Source organism: Epinephelus moara, chromosome 7 (assembly GCF_006386435.1).
Source record: "Epinephelus moara isolate mb chromosome 7, YSFRI_EMoa_1.0, whole genome shotgun sequence".
NCBI classification, from domain to species: Eukaryota; Metazoa; Chordata; class Actinopteri; order Perciformes; family Serranidae; genus Epinephelus; species Epinephelus moara.
Genome location: NC_065512.1, coordinates 18,436,305 through 18,458,056, shown reverse-complemented (window position 1 = coordinate 18,458,056; position 21,752 = coordinate 18,436,305). Strand labels below are relative to the sequence as shown.

At 42.7% G+C, this 21,752-nt stretch overlaps 1 protein-coding gene across 2 annotated transcripts in view; it reads left to right on the top strand.

Moving 5' to 3' along the window:
- Positions 1-21,752, top strand: part of myo16 (myosin XVI) — a 148,636-nt gene continuing 126,884 nt past the window's right edge. The window contains exons 1-2 of one of the 2 annotated variants that reach the window (XM_050048003.1): positions 1-220; positions 2,648-2,737. The gene's annotated coding sequence lies outside the window, so the exon portion shown is untranslated. Of the gene's footprint in view, positions 221-2,647; positions 2,738-11,187; positions 11,301-21,752 lie in introns of those variants that run through there. The other variant, XM_050048004.1, reaches the window with a different exon arrangement.

The following is a 21,752-nucleotide window of genomic DNA, read 5'->3' as shown; positions in this document are numbered from 1 at the left end:
TAGTTTCTTTTTAGAGAGCATGGGGAATTTATGCCTCTAAGTATGAACACATTTCTCTTTATGTTGAGCATTTGAAATAAAAATGGATCGTTTGTAGGGATAATATTATCGCGATGCTAATTTTCAGTAGCGCGTTAATGGTAATTCCCATTATGTGTTAGCATCGAGCTAATGGACTAATTTGACTGTGGTGGAAGGAGTGCTCAGATCTTTTACACAGGTAAAACTAACTCTGCACAAAACCACATATACACTTGCCTGCAATGCTTACCTGCGATGTTTAATCAAGTAAAACATGATTTGTCCAAAAATCTGTCCTAAATTTGGTTAAAAGGTGTCTTGAAAGGGTCTTAAAAAGCATTAAATGTAACTGTTTGATACCTGTAGACACCCTGTTTTAATGTTGCTCATTTTTATGTCATTGTCTTCAGTTGTGTCGCATTCTCTGGTTAGTTCTTGGTAGGCTACACTGAGAAAGGAGGTTGTATTGATAATTGATACCAACACCTTGAAAATATGAGTATTTGATAGGATTTTTAATACCATAGGGAAAATTTGACATTGAGGGCATACAAGTTAAACTTTTTTATTAAAGGGTAAGACAAAGTCATATCAAGACAAGGACTGTTCTTGGTTAGTAGCAGAGAACAGCAGAATAACTGTTGTAAACATTAACAATCAGAGAGAGTTAGAAAGCACAGCTGGTGCCAGTGTATCAATACTGCTGAAAATGAGTATTGAAACAGTTTCAAATATTCAGAATCAAGATGTATCCATACAGTGCTATTTTTATAACACTAGTGTTTTCCTTTGTGTCAATGCACTTAATTCTGTAGCTGAAAGATGTTATTTAATTTGATAATTGTCAAGTCACTTTAATTTCCTCTCACTATCCACTTTATTAGTTACACCTGTTCAACTGCTTGTTAACACAAATAAAAAATCATCCAATCACATGTCAGCAACTCAATGCATTTAGGCACGTAGACATGGTCATGATGACCTGCTGAAGTTCAAACCGAGCATCAGAATGGGGAAGAAAGGTGATTTAAGTGACGTTGAATGTGGCCAGTTCTACTGGGATTTTCACAAACAACCATCTCTAGGGTTTACAGAGGATGGTCCTAAAGAGGGAAAATATCCAGTGAGCAGCAGTTCTCTGGGTGAAAATGCCTTGTTGATGCCAGAGGTCAGAGGAGAATGGCCAGACTGGTTCAAGATGATAGAAAGGCAACAGTAACTCAAATAACCACTGGTTACAACCAAGGTCTGCAGAAGACCATCTCTGAACCAACAACACGTCCAACCTTGAAGCAGATGGGCTACAGCAGCAGAAGACCACACCAGGTGCCACTCCTGTCAGCTAACAACAGGAAACTGAGGCTACAGTTCACACAGGCTCACCAAAACTGGACAATAGAAGATTGGAAAAACGTTGCCTGGTCTGATGAGTCTGGATTTCTGCTGCCACATTCAGATGGTAGGGTCAGAATTTGGTGTAAACAACATGAAAGCATGGATCCATCCTGCCTTGTATCAACGGTTCAGGCTGGTGGTGGTGGTGTAATGGTGTGGGGGATATTTTCTTGGCACACTTTGGGCCCCTTATTACCAACTGAGCATGGTTTAAACACCACAGCCTACCTGAGTATTGTTGCTGATGGGAGATTCGCATCATGGATGTGCACAACTGTGTGATGCTATCACGTCAATATGGACCAACATCTCTGAGGAATGTTTCCAGCACCTTGTTGAATCTATGACACCAAGAATTCAGGCAGTTCTGGAGGCAAAAGGGGCCCAACCTGGTACTAGCAAGGTGTACCTAATAAAGTGGCAGGTGAGTGTATATGTAGCACATTTAAAAACAACAGGAGTTGAGCCAAAGTGCTTTCCAGTTGAGACAGATGGGTTAGGATCTGCCCCAATACATGTTAACATGATTAAAAAGTAGAAGGTGCATCATATAATACAAGAAATTGTAATAGCTAAAAATTAGAAGATAAAACAAAACGCTGTATAACAAATAAAATAAAACATTCAAACAACACTACTGACCCACTTTTTACTTGAGTCAAATATTCTCTTTCTCCTTCCATCCTTAAGTTAAGAGGATCGAAGGAAAGGGAGGTTGGAGTTGTCTTCTCGCTCTGCGCTGCTTTTTTGTCCCTGTGTTTTCACTATACGGTTTCACTTTCAGTCCATTGTTTGAATGTTTGGTTCTCCTCCCCTTAGCATGCACACACACACGATTCAGACGCAACACAGTGTAGTCGTGTGTATGAACTCCAGTGTCACTCATTCCCACCAGCTGCTTATGGGCTTGTGATAAGCAGTTGTAATTAGAGATTTAAACTCCCGTCTCACTCTGTTTTTTCTCTCTCACACACACACACACGCTTACTCACTCACTCACTGACAAACTCCTAAATCTCTCTCTCTCTCCCTCTCTTTCTCACTGACTCATGCTCTCTCTGCCTTTCAACTACTCCCCCCCCTCATTCACCCAAACTGGCACACTCCCCTCTCTCTCCCCTTTTTCTCTGATGGGATGTCAGTGGAGGATTTTAGCCTATGGGTGTAGATGTAGAGAGAGCTGGGAGTTGATTTCTTTCTCTCTCTCTCTGTCTCTCTCTGAGTGTTTCAGATCTTTGCAGCTGAGACCAGATTGTCTCTGGATGTTGTTTCCTAGCTGGGAAGAAAGCATCAAGAACTACGGGGGAACTGTTACAGTGAGGTACGGTGCCACTTGTCTCCTGTTTGTCCGTCAGCGTTGTTTAGCTGTGTGAGTTTCTCTGTGTTTACCATTCACACAAGGCCTGATGGATCAGTGTTCAGCCACTGGCAATTTGTCCTCACCATGATTTTCAATGCTTTATTCTTTGCACGAATGTCTTTCTGTAAGAGTGAAATGCGTGCCTGCGTCTTCATCCGTTCTGCTTTATACGGTTTCCAAGTTAAAGACCAATTCTTCTTCCTAAATGGCCACTGTCTGTTTGTAGACTGGCCTTTTATTCCTTTCTCTTTTTTTTTTTTTTTTTTTTCCCCGTCTTGCGTGCTGTTGTTTGCCCCGAGATGTTGCATGTGTGCCGGCTGGCAGCACAGAAAAAGGAAAACAGGTTTGTTGGCTTGATCACTGCACACACAAACACAACTCTCCTCCAAAAAGCCTTTGGGGTGCTGGATGTCAGTTGGGAATCGTCCCAGATTCAGAGGACCTTGGGCGGCTTTCACCCAAATGCTGTGCGGTTGTGTGATGTGCGCAGCTTCTGCCGGTGTGTCGGTTGTATTAGAGACAAGAAAAGCAGGAAAGGTAAAAAAACAGGAAAAGTAAACATTGTACGGGGAGAAAGAAAAGAGCAGTAAGGTGACAGAGAGGACAACAGTGTGTAAAGATACCCCTGCTTGGTGTGACAGAACGCCGCTGAGTAACAGACAGAACATAACTCAGCCTCTGTCAACCCACAAAACTCTGCTTTTGTTTCACAGGAGCTCACAGATGGGCTCATTCAGATGGCTGAGGGCTGTGTGTGTGTGTCTGAGAGAGAGTGTGTGTGTGTGCATGTGTGTTGAAGTTGTTGGTGTTTAACCCTTGGGACAATATGATGCAGAGTTGTAACTGTTAAACACTGTGTAAAAAAATCAATCACGCTAAACTGGTTTACAGGGTGGACCAGCCATTTTAGATACAGCCACCCTTTCAGCAAGTTGTGTGTTTGTGCGTGTGCTTCACCCATCTGTCCTCCTGCTCAGCCAGATTGCGGGCCTCTGTGTGCGGCAGCGTTGCATGGAGGTATCACTCTCTTTAAACTGGAAAGATTATCTCAGCCACATGGTTCCATAATGCTATTTTCCAGCTGTTGCCTTCTGGCTTGTCTTTTTTTTTCTTTAATATTTCTCCTCTTTGAAACATGGCAAAGCATGCTGCGCTGGTCTCTGGGTGTAGCCGGCAAGAGGCTGATGTCTTGAAGCTGCAGTCTGTGGGTCTGTGTCAAAGACGCAGCCCAGTCCCCTGTGCTGTGGTCAGCTGTTGAGCCACATGGTCTCAAGACTTAGTCACCACCCTCCCTGATAATTATGGGTTGATTTATGAGCAAGACGGGACGATGACGAAGAGCAGGAGGTGGAGGAGCATAGGATGGCTGCGCAAAGACTTTTCTCCGCAAGAAAGCTTTTTGATGGATCTGCTGCTGTCAGAGCTCCAGAGGTGTTCAAGGAATATACAGCCCTCCCCCCTACTGTTTCACTCATGTAAAGTAGCCCACCGACTGTGTAGCGGTGCTGAGGCCCCGTGGCTTCAGCAAGATTTAAATGGCACCTTTTATGCATGATTAAGGAGGGGAATACTTGTTCACACAGAGGTCTGTGAGGTAGTGTGGTGTGGTCGTGAAAGTCACAGCTACATAAAATTCAGAGCGGATAAACTAGAAACGACAGCCACCACCTGCTACCTGGAATATTCCCGTCTGCTGTCTGATCAGTCGAGTCAAATTGGTGAAGACTTCCTGTTTGTTAACACCTCTAACTGTGGGCCTGTTCATCAAAAGCTTTTGGCCATGTTTTTTATGTCTGTGGTCTGTCCACCAGCTGATCTATTCTTAGATGGGACTGGCCAGTTACCACTCTTACTGGATTTCCTACGCAGCTCTTCTAATAACACTCGCATACATACACATACATGTACACTGAGTAGATGGATGCATTTCATGGGCCTGACGTCAGAAGGCAGACAGCTGACTGGGCAGACAGAAGGGGGGTTGGGATGGGATTAAGTGGGTTACCATTAATCTGGGGAAGCCTTAGATTAGTTTCACCCTTAAATCTGATTATTGCAAAATGTAATCCACACCAATACGGGCTATTTATAATTAATGAGTTATTACTTTAGACAGATGTGTGTCATTTATCACTGGGAATGCTCAATCTATATGAGATGCGTGCCTTTGAGCATAAGTGAAAGGCAATGTGTTTTAGTTTATTTGTCGCATGGGTTGTTTTTTGATTAAGGATATTTTTTAGCCTACAATTTTAGAAATAAATGTCCAAAGGTAATTTAGCCTAATATGATATTTTGCTGTAATTATTTTGTCCAACTGACAACAACGCTACTTCATTTACGGTGATATAAAACAGAAAAAAACCCAGAAAATCCTCACATATAAAACAGAGCATTCTGACACCCTGTTCAGACTGGACATGGAGCCCCGATATATCAATTGTCGTGGAGCGGCCCGTTAGCAGTCAGACACCACAAGCAAGAGATTCTGCTCTTCTATTCTTTTCTAATCACTCATATAGCTCTGTCTCTGTTTGCTTGTGTGTGTGTCTGCTTGTCTCTTTGTTTAGATACAACTGACAAAAATTTGGAATCATGGGATACTTAGTTTATCATGTAAAAACAATCACATCATTTATATCATATCTAAAATATCCTTTATATCGTTTATGATAGCTTATCAGCGTGTTTTGTTGCCAGATTTGATCGTGGCTCGCAGAAAAATATAGACCACACATCGAAACTATCGCTACAAATCTCGAGCCAGTCACAGAGCTCGGGCTGCAGCATATCATATGAACAGTCTGACTGGTTAACATGGGCGCTGAAAGGAAGCAGGCAGTGCTCCATGGAATATCGCCATGCTTTGCAACGCTTTCGCATCCCGTGTGAACTCAGCGTTATAACATTGACAGACTCACAATACACAGTTTAAAAAAAATCAAAATCACTGCTTTCTTATCTGACAGTCTTCTTAGACCGTCTTCTTGGACATGCCGCATTTTTTTGTGCGCTCAAATTCATTGTTTTCAATGAGGATTGCGTGCTCAAACGCCAGAGCGACGCCGTTGCAGCACGCACATGTTCTTGAGCGCCTATTTTTCAGGGCGCAATGGCTGCACTCGGACATAAACTAAAAAGTTCAACTTCTGGAATGCAACAGTGCGCACCACGTCATGTGACGAGGAACAACCAATCACAGCTGACAGATATCTTTCCCATCTTCCGTAAATATCAGTCTGTGATAAATATGGAAAAATTGATGGTTTTGATGCAGAGCTGCCAGAGCTTTACACCTGTCCCACGGATGATATGCCCACACAAACATGGCCTGGAAGAAGATCAACTCTGCACTCAGGATTTCAGGCAAATAGGTTACGATACAGTACTTGTTAAGGTTACTTAGCAGCCTCAGATGCGTCCTACCGCCGCGCTCTTGAAAGCTGGCTCAAAGGCACTAAAGTAGCACCCAGCGCCCCATCTCGTGTTTGTCAGGCAGTTAAAGACAAGGCATGTGTGCGGCCCCTTGCCTGTAAAAACCTCGTGCCTACATTAACCATAATGCAAACACTGACAGTTAGGTCAGAGGTTCAGGTGTGTTTAGTAACGGCTTATGTAGCCTTGACCTGGTGGAATTCATGTTTAAGAAACTCAAGAAATTGTCATTTATGTCAATGATAATTTCTTGAATAAAATAAGACAAAATTGTCTGGGGTTAATCTATTTGACTTAATCTTTGTTTCAAAGAGTCTTTTGACAGTAACAAGTCAATTAATAATGTCCTATCAGCCCATTTAGATGGTGTTAAATTGCTGAAAATGTAATAAATAGAGATAAAATAAACAGTAGACGTAATCTAAAACCTTTCTTATCGGCATTCCTCTTCTTCCTCTTTATCTCAGGTGACCGCATGAGTTGAAAAGTGATCCTGAGATGAAGACGAAATCCCAGACTATTCTTATAAGTGAGGCCCATGGGAGCGGGCAGTTGGCAGCTTCAAACAGCAGCTAAAGCTAATGACAGGTGGTGGGAAGCACTGCTGGCAGCAGCAGCAGCAACATGTCATTTGGGCGTGGAACACTTCCAGCAGGCTAAGATTAAATCCAAACCTTTGGTCTGAGATTTTCCCGCATCTGATGAAACAATGTCATCAAAGCAGAGGAGTCTACATGGATCCAATACTAAACAGTTGCACCGGTCGACCAGGCTCTATATGATAGTAGTCTTTGTCAGAGGAGGGGGAGGGCGTTCCCCGTGTGACCTCATCTTTCTATAGAAGACTTCCTCATTTTAATGCAGGGTTGCTGCTGCTGGCATGTGACTGGCGGCCTTGCAGACTTTGTTTCCTTTCCAGGGTTATTATTGGACACCGTGTCAATAAGGGACCTCAATGTCAGGGTCAGTGTCTGGGCTTGTCAGGACTTGTTTCTGCTTCATTTATGCTGTGTATGTGAACATGTATGTACATTTCTAGCCTGTTTGTGCCCTAAAATGAAATGGGAGAGCTGCATTTTATATAAAAATTGAGCAAACAGTGCTGGATTTGTGCTTGTGGAGAGGGAATAAGAGCACCTGATAGGTACAGGTGCTTGGATGTTATGAAGGTAATCCTGTGTGTAGGAGTGGGAGCTGAAATGACTTGATTGTGTGACATGGCAAGGTTGATGATAGAAGGATAGTAAAGGTCTCTTTTAGAAAGAGGTGGGGAGGCGGGAAGAGCAGCTCAAGGAGCAGCTGGTGCTCTCCCCTCTTTGGAAGGTGTATGAGGGCAGGTGCATGAAATGTAACCGCTTTCCTGCTCCCATCAGTATCAAGCCTCCAGCACAAGCTCATACTATGTCACACACACACACACACACACACGCACATGGATCCTCCTCCTTGCATTATAAACACTTGTCCACCTACCAGGTTCTCTTGCCTGCAGCTAGACAGTGTATATTAGATGGCTGAGTATGAGCCCAGCTGCAGCGCCATGCAAATGATTATGAACAGGACTGGTTAAGCATTCCCTTTAAAAAAAATGCAGCTTTGATCTATGTGAGAAGCCATGGGGGGAGTTTACGCCGAGATGAAAGATAACGTCTGGCTGTGATGTTTGTGTGTTTGATTTCAAACATGTCATCGCTCACATTCAGCCCTAATCAAATTAGGTCAATGATTAATGGGGCATGATGGCCCCCCCTCTTACAATGCTATGATACACTCCCACCTACTATCATGCTAATCTCCTACGGCCCCTGTCAGACTGTTGTCTGCAGCGCAGGGGATGAGAGAGTTGGAGGGTGTGTGGATGAAAGAGCGAGGCGAGAAGTAGAGCGTGTGAGGAAGATAGTTGAGAAAAAGACTGCCACGCAGCAAAGCGGGATTGATGGTGGAGCGCAGTGATGGAAAAGAGAGAGGAATCGAGGTGAAGGGTAGTGCGAGTGGTGAAGAGGAAGAGAAGGTACGGAAGAAGGGGCGATAAAAGACTGTCAGTCAGTTTCATATTCGTTGTATTCTCTGCTCATTTCTGTAAGTGCAGATAAGGGTTCTGAAGAGAGGGATGATGATGTCAAGGTAAAGCTACATCTCCAACCATACTGTGAAGGGAATTGCCTCGGCTTTGGATTACAGGTTCCCTCCTCAGGTGTGTGCGTATGTGTGTGATTTGAACCACTAGTCAGGTAATTTCATGCCTCTGATGGACCTTAATTCAGAGATTAAATACACACTCACCCCTGAACCTCGCCCGCCTCTCTATCTGTGTTTTAACCTCAACCTCTGTTCATCCTTCTTAGATTTGCCAATTGACCCTATTCCAGAGTAGAGGGAGTTCAGCTCAACTAGAGCCATGACCGTACCTCACAGTAACACCGAACTGATAAGAGTAAGAAAGTGTAGTAAGGTCAAGGTTAAGGCTGATTTTCATGGTGTTGCAGTCCGGCTACTGCTACAGCTTCATGTGAGGCCAGACACTGCCTAGTTCTTTGTAACTGTGTCTACAGACGAAGAGTCTGCAGTCAGACTCTTGGCATTATTGCAAAGTCAGAGTTCATATCAGGACAGTTCTTACAGACTAAGGCTGCATTCATAACAAATCTGGTGTTGAGGCCGCAGGGATGTGTGGCAGTTTGTGAGTGCCACTTAAATGACCCATTTTTAGGGAGTAGAGAAAGCCAATCTCCTCGTCTCAGCAACTAAGTGTAAGTTTACTTGCGTTGGCTTTAAAGATCAAGCACTCTCCTTTGTAGGACAGTACACATGAGCTGTTACTACATACTTTATTACCTTATTAGAATATTTAATGGTAGAAAGAGACTGTATTACATATTCCTGTGGACTGCGGGGTCTTTGGGTCTGATCACCCGTTACAGTACGTGATTGTACACCACAGCGTGACGTCAGGTTGTGTTTTCTAAAAGTCGCATCTGTCACAACTTCTTGCAGCAAGCCTTGGCTTATTTTGGGGGAGTGAGACTGTGCTGCACCTGATTTGGTGTGAATGAAGCCTGTCGCTCTGTCTGTGTCCATATCTGTTCTGTGAAGCACACATATCAGTAGCACTGATGAGTCGAGGACTGAAACCTTTGCTTTTTTATTATTTTTGCCCTTTGAGCACCGTTCTTTTTGCGCATGGATGTTCTGAATACATTGACATTTTCTGGCATTGATCTCAGCCTGTGATCCTTTTTTGGTGTGCAGGTATGTCTCCTGCCATCCTTTCAATGCAGCCCAAGAGACATTTCGACAGCCGGCCTGCTATATGTTGAATATTAGTATTTATACCAAGTCACAGACTGAAGAGAGGAGCACTTTGCTTCCTAGTCTGGCCAGTTATCTAACCCATTAAAACTATTAATTCAGTAAATTAATTCATTTAGGTCATTGTGGTTGAATGTGTTCATCAGTGCTGGAGATAAGTCTCAAAGTGCACTGAGCTACAACAGAAAAATATGGGCTCAAATTTCTGCAAGGAGAACAGACTGCAAGATGCATGTATTCAAATCAGAACTTTTATTAGACTTAAGTTTATGTCAGCATTCATCAATCAACAGTTGAAGTAAACTGACTGCACATGAAAATAAAGCGGAGGAGTGAAAATGTGTCGCTTCATTTATTATGCGAGAAGCAACAGAGAGATTAAGAATGGTGAGCACGGGACTGATGCAGACAGATGGAGAGATTTTTCAGGGGAAAGCACAGGAAGCTAATTAAAAACCAGATGATGTGTGAAGAGATATTGCAGAGAGGAGATCCCTGTTTTTCAGAGAGACCCCTCTTTTTCTTTTTCTCTTTACATTTCTTGATTTACTTGGTAAACTCCTAATTAACCTCTCCCTCTGTGTCCTTTGTCCCACTCCAGGCCATAATCCCGTTACCCTTATATGTGTTACTGTTTCTGTTTTTAATGTGCCCGTCTTCGTCCATGTGGTTGAATACTTTTCAGCATCTGTGTCAGACCTGCAGGTGAAGATGAAAGTAGGCAGGGGAGGGAGATGCAGATGGAAGATTTCAAATATGAAAACAGCAGGGTGGTGATTGGTAGGAGTGCAGGGTGAAGTGGTCTAAGTAAGGCAGCGATGAACATCAGAAGCCTGTGGTGGTTTTGAAGAGAGGGCTTGCTGGGAAGGGAAATGCGGACTGGGGGCTCATAATTGAATAAAGGAGGCAGCTTCAAACAGGGTGGTGGTGTGCGCAAGTGTGCGTCTTTGTTTGATTTGTCTCTCAGTGACCAGATTTTCCTCCCCCTTTCCCAAGGTCAACATGGGGATGATTAGCAGAGGGGCACCATAGTAATTATGGTGGTGGTCATTAACTATTCATCACCTCACACTACAGTGCCGGGCCAAGTGTTTGTGCATATGTGTGTCTGAGTGTGTGAGGGAGATGCAGACGTACACACATCTGTGCATCAGCATTTAGGCTCTCTTATGTGTTGTTTGTCTGCATGTCTCTGTGGAAATGAGACAGCTGGCTCACGCCAAAACGGGAGATTTCCAGGCGCACCTATTCAGGCTCTGTTGTGTCTCCCAGTTCTCTTTGTCTGCCACTTCTGTCTTTATGGGAGAGCCTTGACAAAAGTGCGCTCGTTGACCACAAACTCTTCAGGGCGTGTGCGCTTCATGAGGTGAATCCAGGCGCCTCCCCTTTATGTGTTTTGTACCCTCCTACTCGTTTTTTTACACCAGCGATGTGATAGCAGAGAAGAGGGGGGTGGGTGCTTGTGAGGATGGGGGTGTAACTGTACCCCCTCAGATGGAGTAAGTGGGCTGGGTTCACCGGGGTCTGGAGAGGGGGGAGGGACGTAAAAAGGAGAGAGAGCAAGACAGATGTAAAAGAATGAACTGCTCCAAGCGGCAGAGTTGCCATGGCTACGGGGGAAACGGATGAATGAATGACATCACAGTGGCGGGGAGGTGAGAGAGTGTGAAATTGATTTGGTGGCGGAGCACGGGGAGGCGGCTCTCGTTGGGTTTTCGTCGGGCAGACACATTTCTCTCTCCTCCGTACCCTGGTGTCTCCTGTGGACGGGCTCTCACTGGTAAGGCTCTGTTTTTTCTCTGTGTCCTCTCCTCTCATCTGAGTGAAGATTCTGAGCATGATGGCAAGTGTAAGTGTGATTTATTTCACTCTGATAAGTGTCTTCAGGTCTTGACAACATGTGAGACGGACATAGAGTGAGGGCATGCGTGTGTGTTAATGTGCATGGATGTCATGTGGTGCTCCCGGCGTGCCACTGGGAATGAAAGGAAAGGCAGATGTGCCGTGCAGTTGTCGCTGCTCTAAATATACCATGAGATGCTTAGTGTGGAAGAATGTGTGCGTTTCTGGCTGGGAATGAACAGCTGATTGTGCAAGAATGATTTCCGTGTGCCGTGAGATATCCTTGCTTAGTATCTGTGTCATGCTTTAAGGCTGTACTTGATCATGAGTCTGTTGGGACTAATGTTTATTTGTGTTAGACAGAGACACACTGTCTTGTGGTGGTGTTGCTGTCAAGCAACTTCATGTGCTGATGCCCCTCTGAGCCGTTACACAGCACCCTTGGTGCTGATAAAGTATCACTAAAGAACACTTGTGCAGAGAAGCTGCTTTTCCCGACGCTGGAGTGTGAACCTCCTCTGATTAAAGGGTGGTCTTCCCTCGTAGTGCACCACCGTGCTGCGAGTTTACGGGCAAAGTCCTGCCATTCATCCGACTGTGTGATTAATTACGAAGCTGAACCGCATTGACCCCTGAGGGACAAACAGCTAGAGTTGAAGGGTGGGTGCTAGAGGTCACGACAAAGCCAATCAGAATCTTTTAGCTCAGAGTTCCCTTTGGCTAGCATCCAGAGTGGGGAAACAGATTACACTGCGGATCAAAGGATCAAAATTTCGGATAGATTTGGGAAACATAATCCATTACTAGGACTATCAGCTGATGTACAGATCTGTTGGAATGCCGCTGTCTAACAGTGTGGAGGTGAATTTGGTATGGTGGTTGGTTTGATGTCTTTCCAGTGGCTACCATCAAGGCCACGCTGTTGTTGAGCAGAGTGTTTAAACTCCAAGGACACTATACTGCAGGCAATCTAGTACTTTGTCCTCCTGTGACAGGTGTATATGAATGGTTCTGCCTGCTTGTTTCAAGGGAGAGTATGCAAAGAGTTACATTTACATTTGAATTTGCATGTAGTTATTAGGCTGCCATTCTCGACCAGATTATTCTTTTGTATTCAGAAAATCACAACCAAGCCAAATGCAAAGTATGAGGGCAAAGGCCACGACCGTACATGTCACGTATTTACCTGTATGCTGATAAATACTGGAGTTAAAGGGAGACACTGCTGGTGAATAGGGTAGAGGTTTTAACTAAGAGATATAGATAGATATTAAGACAAGTGAAGCACTTCAGTTTGACTTTTTGTCAGTGTGTATTCTGGTAATTTCACTAATTTCACTAATAGAAATTACCATGGAACTTCCCCAGCTGATTTCCAAAATGTTATGTCTAAATGTCCAAATGGTGCATTATCTAATGAAATATTTTTAGAGGAGAAATCCGAACACTGGATGAAGCCAGATACAAAATTCTTGTTTCATTATGTTGACATTTTGTTAAAGGTTTTGAGAGATCTCTTTTTATCACTGCATAAATTAGAAAATACTGCTAACAGCCATAAAAATAGATGTTGACCATGTTTTTAGGGCGGAAAACTACAGAAATCAGGCTGTGAGTAGTGTATAAACAAACCCATTGGCAAAAACCTTCAGAATGTAGATAGGAATAAAACTGGAAGGTTTGATGTGCTACTGAAGTGCAGATTTCTGCTTCAGAGTATGAGGAAAAAACTTAATTTGAGAAAATGGCATTCATAGATACGTATAGTAAAATTCAATACATTTTTAGACCAAAAACAAGACACTACAAATGACTCATATCAAGGCTATTATTTTTTTGGATTACAAGTTCTCAGAAATTTTATGTTTAAATACGCAAATGAGGGACAGGGCTGACACATAGAGACAGACAACCATTCACACTCACATTCACACCTACAGTCAATTTAGAGTTACCAATTAACCTGCATGTCTTTGGACTGTGGGAGGAAGCTGGAGTACCCACGCTGACATGGGGAGAACATGCAAACTCTGCACAGAAGGGCTCCCCCACTTCAGGTTCGAACCAGGAACCCTCATACTGTGAGGCGACAATGCTGACCAGTAAATCTGTGTTGGTTTTTTTCGCCTAAATTTCCCTTCTACATCTCCCCTTATTCAGAAAGTTCAGTTTTAAAAAAATAAGAAATGTCAATATTGCTTGTGGTATTATTCCGAGGCAGGTTTTATTGGAGCAGTTGATGCTGTGAAAATGACGAGGAGGTGAAGGTGTTGAGAAGGCGTGAGATGCCAGAAGTCAATCTGTCTGGCCTCAGCGCTGTGGCTAGGCTCAGAGCATCAATAATGAATAGGGAGGGGATGAATATACATGAAGCAATTTCAGACAGTTTAATTTGAAACTGAGAAAAAAAATGTCCCCGGCAGGTGTAGGAAGCTGCTCTGTAGGTGGTGGTCACTATGTGTTTGCGTGTGCATAGTCCTTACACATTAGGTAAAGTTGTAGTTGGCTCGTTGAATGTATTGTGAGGAGAAATGAGTGTGGACATCAAAGGGCTCCACTACAGTCAAAATAAAGCAGTGCTGGCAAGTCTCTTAAGTTACTTTGAAAGCCAGCTGAGTGAACGGCTGTGAGTCTGCCAGCTTTTTGGATGGCATGGTTGGGGGCACAAGTGGGTCAGTCGTGTAGTGCAACGCCAGCTCCAATCGCTCTTTGTCTCCACTCTGAGAACAGAACAGCCCTGTAGCGAAAACTCAACTCAACATAATGGGGTTTTTTTTCTACTGTTGGAAGTTAAATAATCTGAAGTGGAATTTAAGCCACTCTACTCTGCTTTCTTTCTTACGTGAGTTGAGTTAGTTTCTTTATCGTACAGCTCACTCTCGTTCACTGTTCATGGCTACTGGGAAGGTGGAGGCGTTTTCAGGTTGCTTAGCGACATTACGAGTTGTGTTTACACCATACTGAAGTCAGTGTGTGCAATCAGTCCTTCCTGCTTGTGTCAGCTGGTTGGCAACGCTGTGGTCTGATATGGTGACTGGACCTGTACACAAACACTCCCACATTCAAAGATGCCCACATACACAGACTGTGTGGAGGGTTTTGGCATTTAGGTCTGCCTTATCTGTCATACAGAGATTAATTACGTCTTAAAACATCAGCAACTTTAATTTTACTGCATGAGCTCATTATTAGGAAATGTTCAGATGAGTAAAGCAACAAGTTTTTGTGGAGCATCTTGACTGCTGTAGCATGGTTTTTACTTAACCTCTGTTGCTCAACACTGGAAAACCTTCAACAGTGTGAATGTGGAGTACAGTGGCTATTTGGTGTATGATGTTTGACCTTGGCACTCCTCTCAAGCGACACTAAACAGCGGCAGCAGTAACAGTTGCCAGGTGAGAGGTGCGGCAGCATGCATGGCAGAGAGTTAGAGTGATCAAAGACGCACAAATACAGGGTTTGAATTCATTGTCCTGTATGTGTATTCATGAGTGAGTTGCCAGAAGAAAATGTTGGAATTGTACATCTCTGCAAACCTGGGATACGTTACATTTGTACGTTTCATGTGTATCACATCAATGTTTCTAAAGTGACGTAGTTGAGATTACATGTATATGAGCTGCCTTTGTCATAGGGAGTTGGAGAGAATGATGGATAGAGTGACATCTATGAAAGATGGCTGCCAAATTGCAGATGATTTCCTTTTAACAATCTTTTTTGAGTTTTTAAACAATAAACGTGAACAGCAACATTTCAACAGAGAAAATAAGTATGATATCTCCAACTTTGGCAAGAAAGAAAAAGATAAATAGTGCATTAATTTGCAAAAAGCTTCAACTTATTCAAAATCATGAGTGCCCAAGAGGTCCAAATAAGGGCTCCACATATAAAGTTCTTGTCCTTCTTTTTAAGAATATATGTCAGTCTCTCCAAAGCTAGACAGGCTGTCAATTCCTTTGTCCCCATTCCAATGGAAGATGTATCCATATTCTTAAAAAGACCAACAAACAACAAAACCGGTTGTTTTTTAAGCCAGACATCCCAGCCAGTGGCGACCGTGGCACCAAAACTGGGGATTTTAAGCCAAACATGATATTTTCCTAACCATGACCAAGTGGATTTTGTGCCTGAACATAACAACATGTTAACCACAGCCTTGTTGAAACGTCAAGTCTCAGCATATCTGGCACATTCAAATATTAAATATCTGTGGTTTGCAGAAGCGTACAATGCCAGCTTTCATTCTGGTGATTGGTTTGGTGTAGCAGTTTTGTCTGTTTGAACTACCTGGCAGTCTTTGCTCCATTCTTGTTCATGAGCACATAGTTCTTACCTTCTTAATGGTTTATTCTCCCGTAGTGTTTTCTTACACAGGACAGCAACTGATGGGGTGGAATCTGCCTCAATAAATGTTGCTGACTGTTAAAACTCAACTCCAAGCACAGAGTGATTTTTATTAGTATCTGTATTAGAAATTTGGATGATAATTGCAATTGTTATGGGATCATTTTGTTACTATTGTGCCGTGAGGGACTGGGTGAGACAAGATGTACCTCCTTTTGTTTCAGTGCAGTTTTGCACTAAAGCAGAAAAACAACTTAAACACTGAGTGAGTTTTCAGTTCTTCAGAGACTGATGTCTTTTTTTCAGTCTCCCTCTCCCCCCCTCTCTGCACAGCAGCTTTCTAAAATCAGTTTAGACATCACGCAGTCATGGAACATTAGATTAGGAAGAATGATGAATGACTCTGTGCTGTTGTCTCGTCTTGTACAAAAATTGTGCCTCAAACAAATCTGTCACTCTTAAATATTTTATCAGCTTGATACTGCTCCTCTGTGTTATTCAGATGGGAAAATGCAAACAGCATAAAAGTTAGTTTGCAGAAGTTGGTTCTTGGAACAGTTGTGGTTGAAAAAGGCCATTACAATTTATCTCTCCATCATGCTTGGCTTTTAACTATGTCTCCACTCTTTGTGTTTTTGTTTTGCAGTGGTTTATGAAGACTTTGTCTCTTTTCCAGGAGGCTGCAGAATGACTTAATAAAACTAAACGCGTTTAAAACTGAACTAGTGTTGACGGCATCGTGAATGTCTGTTTGTGTGTGTTTGCCTTAAGACTTGTTTGTTTAACAACTCTTAAAGCCAGATGGGAAAACTTGCAAATCATGGGGATAACAGCAAGATAGGAAGCTTGTTTTGCATGTTGGATTTTGACACGACTTCAGCAAGTGTAGCTGCAAACTAGGCCATTTGCTGGAAAAGAATATATCAGTCTTGTCTAATCCCACATCTTGATCCACAGTCAATAGTTGTTGAATATCTACATACATCTCAAAGTTTGATTTCATGTTTCCTCAGTACTTAAAAACAGTCACAGCTTGATCAAGACACAGACAGTGCAGTGTTTCCCCTATATGCATTTAGCAGCAGCTAAATGTCTTCTTATACACAATTTAACTCACTATCTCTAATATAAGCAGCCGTAATCGGAGACGAGCAAAGATTTTAAATCGAACACCTGCAGATAAGGGTGCTCTGATCAGTCGGCCACTGATCGTTGGCTGATATTTGTCCTGAATTGTCTGAAGGCTGATCAGAAGAGTTGATCAGATGATGGAAACCATGTGAGACAATTTCTCTATGCACTGGTGTTGTGGTTCTGGCAAACTGTAGCTCACGCTGAACATTCACTGTTACAGTTGTGGTTTACTGCCAATCTGATGTCTGTCTCACCTGCCTGTCGTGAGTGCTGACACACTGTCTAGAGGTTGCAATAGACTGAATCACAGTGTTTATTTACTATAACTTCATTCACTCTCCGTAACCACTTATAATGTTAGGGGTTGTGGGTGTGCTGGAGCCTATCCCAGCTGACATTGGGCGAGAGGCAGAGTACACCCTGGACAGGTCACCAGACTATCACAGGGCTGACACATAGAGACAGACAACCATTCACACTCACATTCACACCTACGGACAATTAACCTGCATGTCTTACCCAGAGAGAACCCATGCTGACACTGGGACACCATGCAAACACAGAAGGGCTTCCCCAACTCTCCTAACCACTGCAGCAACGTACCACCTACAATAACTTCCGGCAACAAAATCCTTGCATCACATACAGTAAGTCAACTGGCACTCAGCAAACGCTGCCTCACTTATCAATATCAGTTAAATGTACATTATATTTAAAATTATTCACTGCTTTACCTTGCCAACTGAATTAAATGCATTATATCAAAGCCACCAAACTCCATTGACAAAAACAGTAATTTAATTTGGCAGAACACTGAGGGTCTACTGCAGCATTTATTAGTTAGTGTGTAAGGTAAAGTGGAGCAAATATTCAAATTTAGTGCACACTTACACTGATATTGATTTTTATTAGGTGGCTAAAATATGTTTTGCTGTGGCCCTGTCTACAGCAGTACATCGCTTAGCTTCTGTGCCAGTAGATTTGGTTTATCAAAGGTGAAAGCAAAGCTGCACAGCACCACCGTGTTTATCTATATATCTTTAAATGTTATTTGCTGATTTTACACATCTCTGCAATTGTAATCAACTGCCAGTTTTCTACCTGGAAGTGAATGGTGTTGTTAGTGCCTTGTCAAGGTGATTCGGTCTGCTTAGTTCTTTTTCTGTTTTTTAAATGGCATGGCATCTTTATATTTACCAGCTCTTTTTCAACAGAATTTCTCTAGAATTTGATTTGTCTCTGTGACTGGAAATGCCGGGTTGCTGAGGGAGACAGGGAGCAATTCTAACAATTTTTGGTTTTGATGTAACCACTTAAAAACCTCTTGAACTATTGAAGTACATTTTTATGTAGGTAAATTGTATCTATGTTCTACTTGTTAACAGTACTCAGTTGTTTTTACAAGCAATGTAACATGTTACATCTGCTCCCACATGCAGGGGTGACTGTAACATTGTACGGGGTATGGGAAGCATTTTATTGAACGCAATTTGACATCTACAGCTGCATACAAATTTGTGTTTAAAGCCTTTCTCGTGTCAGCGGACACGCTTAAAGTCTTCTGGTGGTGCAAAATCAAAGTCACACACTTAAGCGCCGCTGCTGGAAAAAATCCTAAAGGAAACACTGCAGTGCTATAAAATTGTTTTCTTCAGATCATTGAACTGAAACAAATTATTACACTGATAATTATGTAATTAAGTCTTCTTCTCTTCCTACTTTTGGGTCATGTTATTGTTACTTCGGCAAGTGCCTCAGCTTTGCCAAGAAGGGAACAAACAGCTGGTTAAGTGTGATTGTACATGATCAGGAGAGTGTGTACAGTACAGTGTGTATGTGTGTGTGTTTTTGCACACTTGCTCACACACCCAGCAGGTATCTTAGGGAACATTGCTACTTGAATTTGAGCAGCTGTGAGCGTAGCATGATAACATAAGCAGAACGGTGATGTGAGTTAGGAGTTAGACCCAACTGTGCGTGCGTCTGTTAGCTCACTGTGAGTCACTAATACAGTGTGTGTCAGGCAGTGGTCATGGTTTTCACTCTTAGTCAGCCGGGGACAGAACAAAGCACGAAAAGGACGCCTCCTCTGCGCTGAGTGCCGCTTTAGTTAGGAGCTTCTCACATGCGGGACTGCGCTGCGCTTTTGTTTGTCTGGTTATTGATTGTCTCTCGCTAAAGCTCACAGCCATCCTTTATGTTCCCATGTTGCCCATTGTGCCAGCTGCTTGGAACTGGGAGCTGGGCGAGCGGGTAGTAAGGGAGAGACAAAGGCACTCGCTTCCAGTTTGAGGGATTTTGGGGTTGACCAGCGGAGGGGAGGTGATTTAGAGGGAGAAGCAGAAACATAATTAGAGGTAGAAAGTGAGACAGTCAGTGTGAGAATGTGTGAGCGGAGAGGAACTGGCTCATAAGTTATTGATTGTTATAGCTCCCCTCTGTGTCTCTCTGCCTTTGTCCCATACTAATTTACCTCATTTGTCTGTCAAATTGTCCCGACTCTGACAGATTTTTCACATTACTTCCCCTCGCTCCCGATTCCATCATGTCCCTTTCTTTCTCCCCACAGTCAGCGGTGATAATGAGCTGAATCAGTCCACCGCTGTTGCACTTGTAGCAATTTACCCACTGGAAGATGCTACAGCTGTGACCTCTCTGTCATCCCTTCACCCTCTATTTCCATCCAGCTGTTTATTTTGGCAGCTGCACAGTCCAGTCTGTCTATGCTGCAATGTAGGAGCGAATAACAAAGTTAAAACATTGAGAGTCTTGATCAACTACTCAACGAGAGTCCATCCTTTTTGTCTTGATTGTCATCTTGTATGACAGTCTACAAAAGTTTGAAGATTAGGCAGCTTCTCACCACATTTGAGTGAGTGTTAAACAGACTGATTTGCCTGTCAGAAAGCGTACACATGTATGACTGGACTGGAGCTGAATGACAGACCAGTGGGCCTGGGACACGTGATGGACAGGCTGTTTCAAAGCAGATTGCTTATGTTCTATCCATCATCCACCTGGTGGATGAGTCCTTTCCAAGTCTTGGTTCAAAATCAAGGAATATTATAAAGACATTATACGCAATAGCCCTTAGTCACAAGCAGGAAAAAGCCTTTGAGTGCTGGCAGGGTATTATTATTATTGGCAGTATTACACATCAGTTTTTACTCTTTTTTATTACTTTTTCAATACCTTCTGTCCAAAAATTATTTTTTAGCTGTGACCAGCAGCAGCTGTATAGCTCACTCTGTTGGTTGCAGTGGTGTAATGTAATGAAGTAATACTACTTTGTTACCGCACGTTTGGGAGTGTCTGCACTTTACTTGAGTTTTTATGTCTGTCAACTTTCATTTTAACTCCAGTACATTCTGTGAAGCATCTTTGGTACTTACAACAAAACAGGGAAGAAAGGAAGGAGGAAGGAAGAGATGGATAGAGGAATAAGGGAATAGGAGGGAAGGAAAAACTGGATTTTGTTCTTTCAATCCTTGCGAAAAAGACCTCTTTTTTTCTTAAAGTGTAATGGATGCCCCATTTGTGTATATTTAAGAAGAAACAAAGTTCACGATTCTCTTGCTTTATTTATTAGTAGTATTTACTTTCAGTACTAATGCACATTTGATATAATGAAATTAACGTCCTTTTCATACTCAAGTACAGTAAGACTTTTACTCAGGTAATATTCTAAAAGGTGACTTTAACTTCCACCAAAGTAATTTTCTGGTAAAATATCTGTTGGTTGGTTGGTTGGTTAGTCAGTTTCCAAAAATTGTCCCACCCTTTGGTGGCCACAGTTTTCACCCTCTGAGGCTAAAATTTGGCATTCAAGGAGGTTAGTGTGTGTGTTTGTGTTCATTGGGCCTATGGGGGAATGTATGTGCCTACATGGTCGTAGCTGTTGCGAATTTGTGCTGCCTTGTACTTTTTTAAGAAAAGAAGCTAAACTACTGAAATGTGTCAGGAATCAGTTCAGCAAGGATCCAAATGCAGAGCAGGAGGCAGAAGGTTAAACAAAAAGCGAGCTTTAATGCTGATAAAAAAAAAAAAAAATCCTCAAAATAGGCAGGCAACAAAACACAAAGTCCAAAAGAAAGGTGAACCAAAACTACAGTGAAATAAACCAGCGAAGAAATCCAAAACAAAACACGAGAGACCAGGAAGAAATTTCACCATGAACACTGAGAAGGAACAAAGGGAAACACATCGGCATATATGCACAGAAAACTAATCAAAAGAACGAGACAGGGGGAGGTGGACACAGGCAAAAGGAGGTAAATGGGGATTGGCCTACAACGAGGGTGTGGTTCGAAACACTAATACAGAGCAGGTGAGAGAGGAAGACTCAGGGAACAGGGAAGGACTAACGAGACTTGTGGAAGCGAGGTGTGACAGAAATACACAAAGACAGGAAGTAAAACCAGACATGACACATGAGGAGAGAATCTACAAAATAAAACAGGAAACAGATTAAACATGAATGAATAACAAAACAAGGAAGAACACAGACAGAAAACACCAAAATTAAGTCTACAAGATAACAAAATATGAACAGAAACCCAGGATCATGACAGAAATGTAAAATATTTTAATGCAGGGAGACATATAAAAAGTTCCCTTAATAAAATACAGTCTTAATGATTGACATCAGCCAATCTTTGGTGCTTCACAGGCTTGACTGTCTGCTACAGACACATTTTAGTTGGTTAAACACTCAGCCCCTACTGTCTGTTGGACAGTGTTTTTGTGCACACATTTCCACCAGACTGAGCATAATGTCACTTTGCAGCAATAGGATTTACAATTATCACGTGTTTATATTCTTTCTATTCGAAACAAATGGGGCAAAGGGGACATCACCTGCTGTGTGTCGGCCCCATAAAGCAGATTCATGAGGAGGAAATGTGTCCGTCTG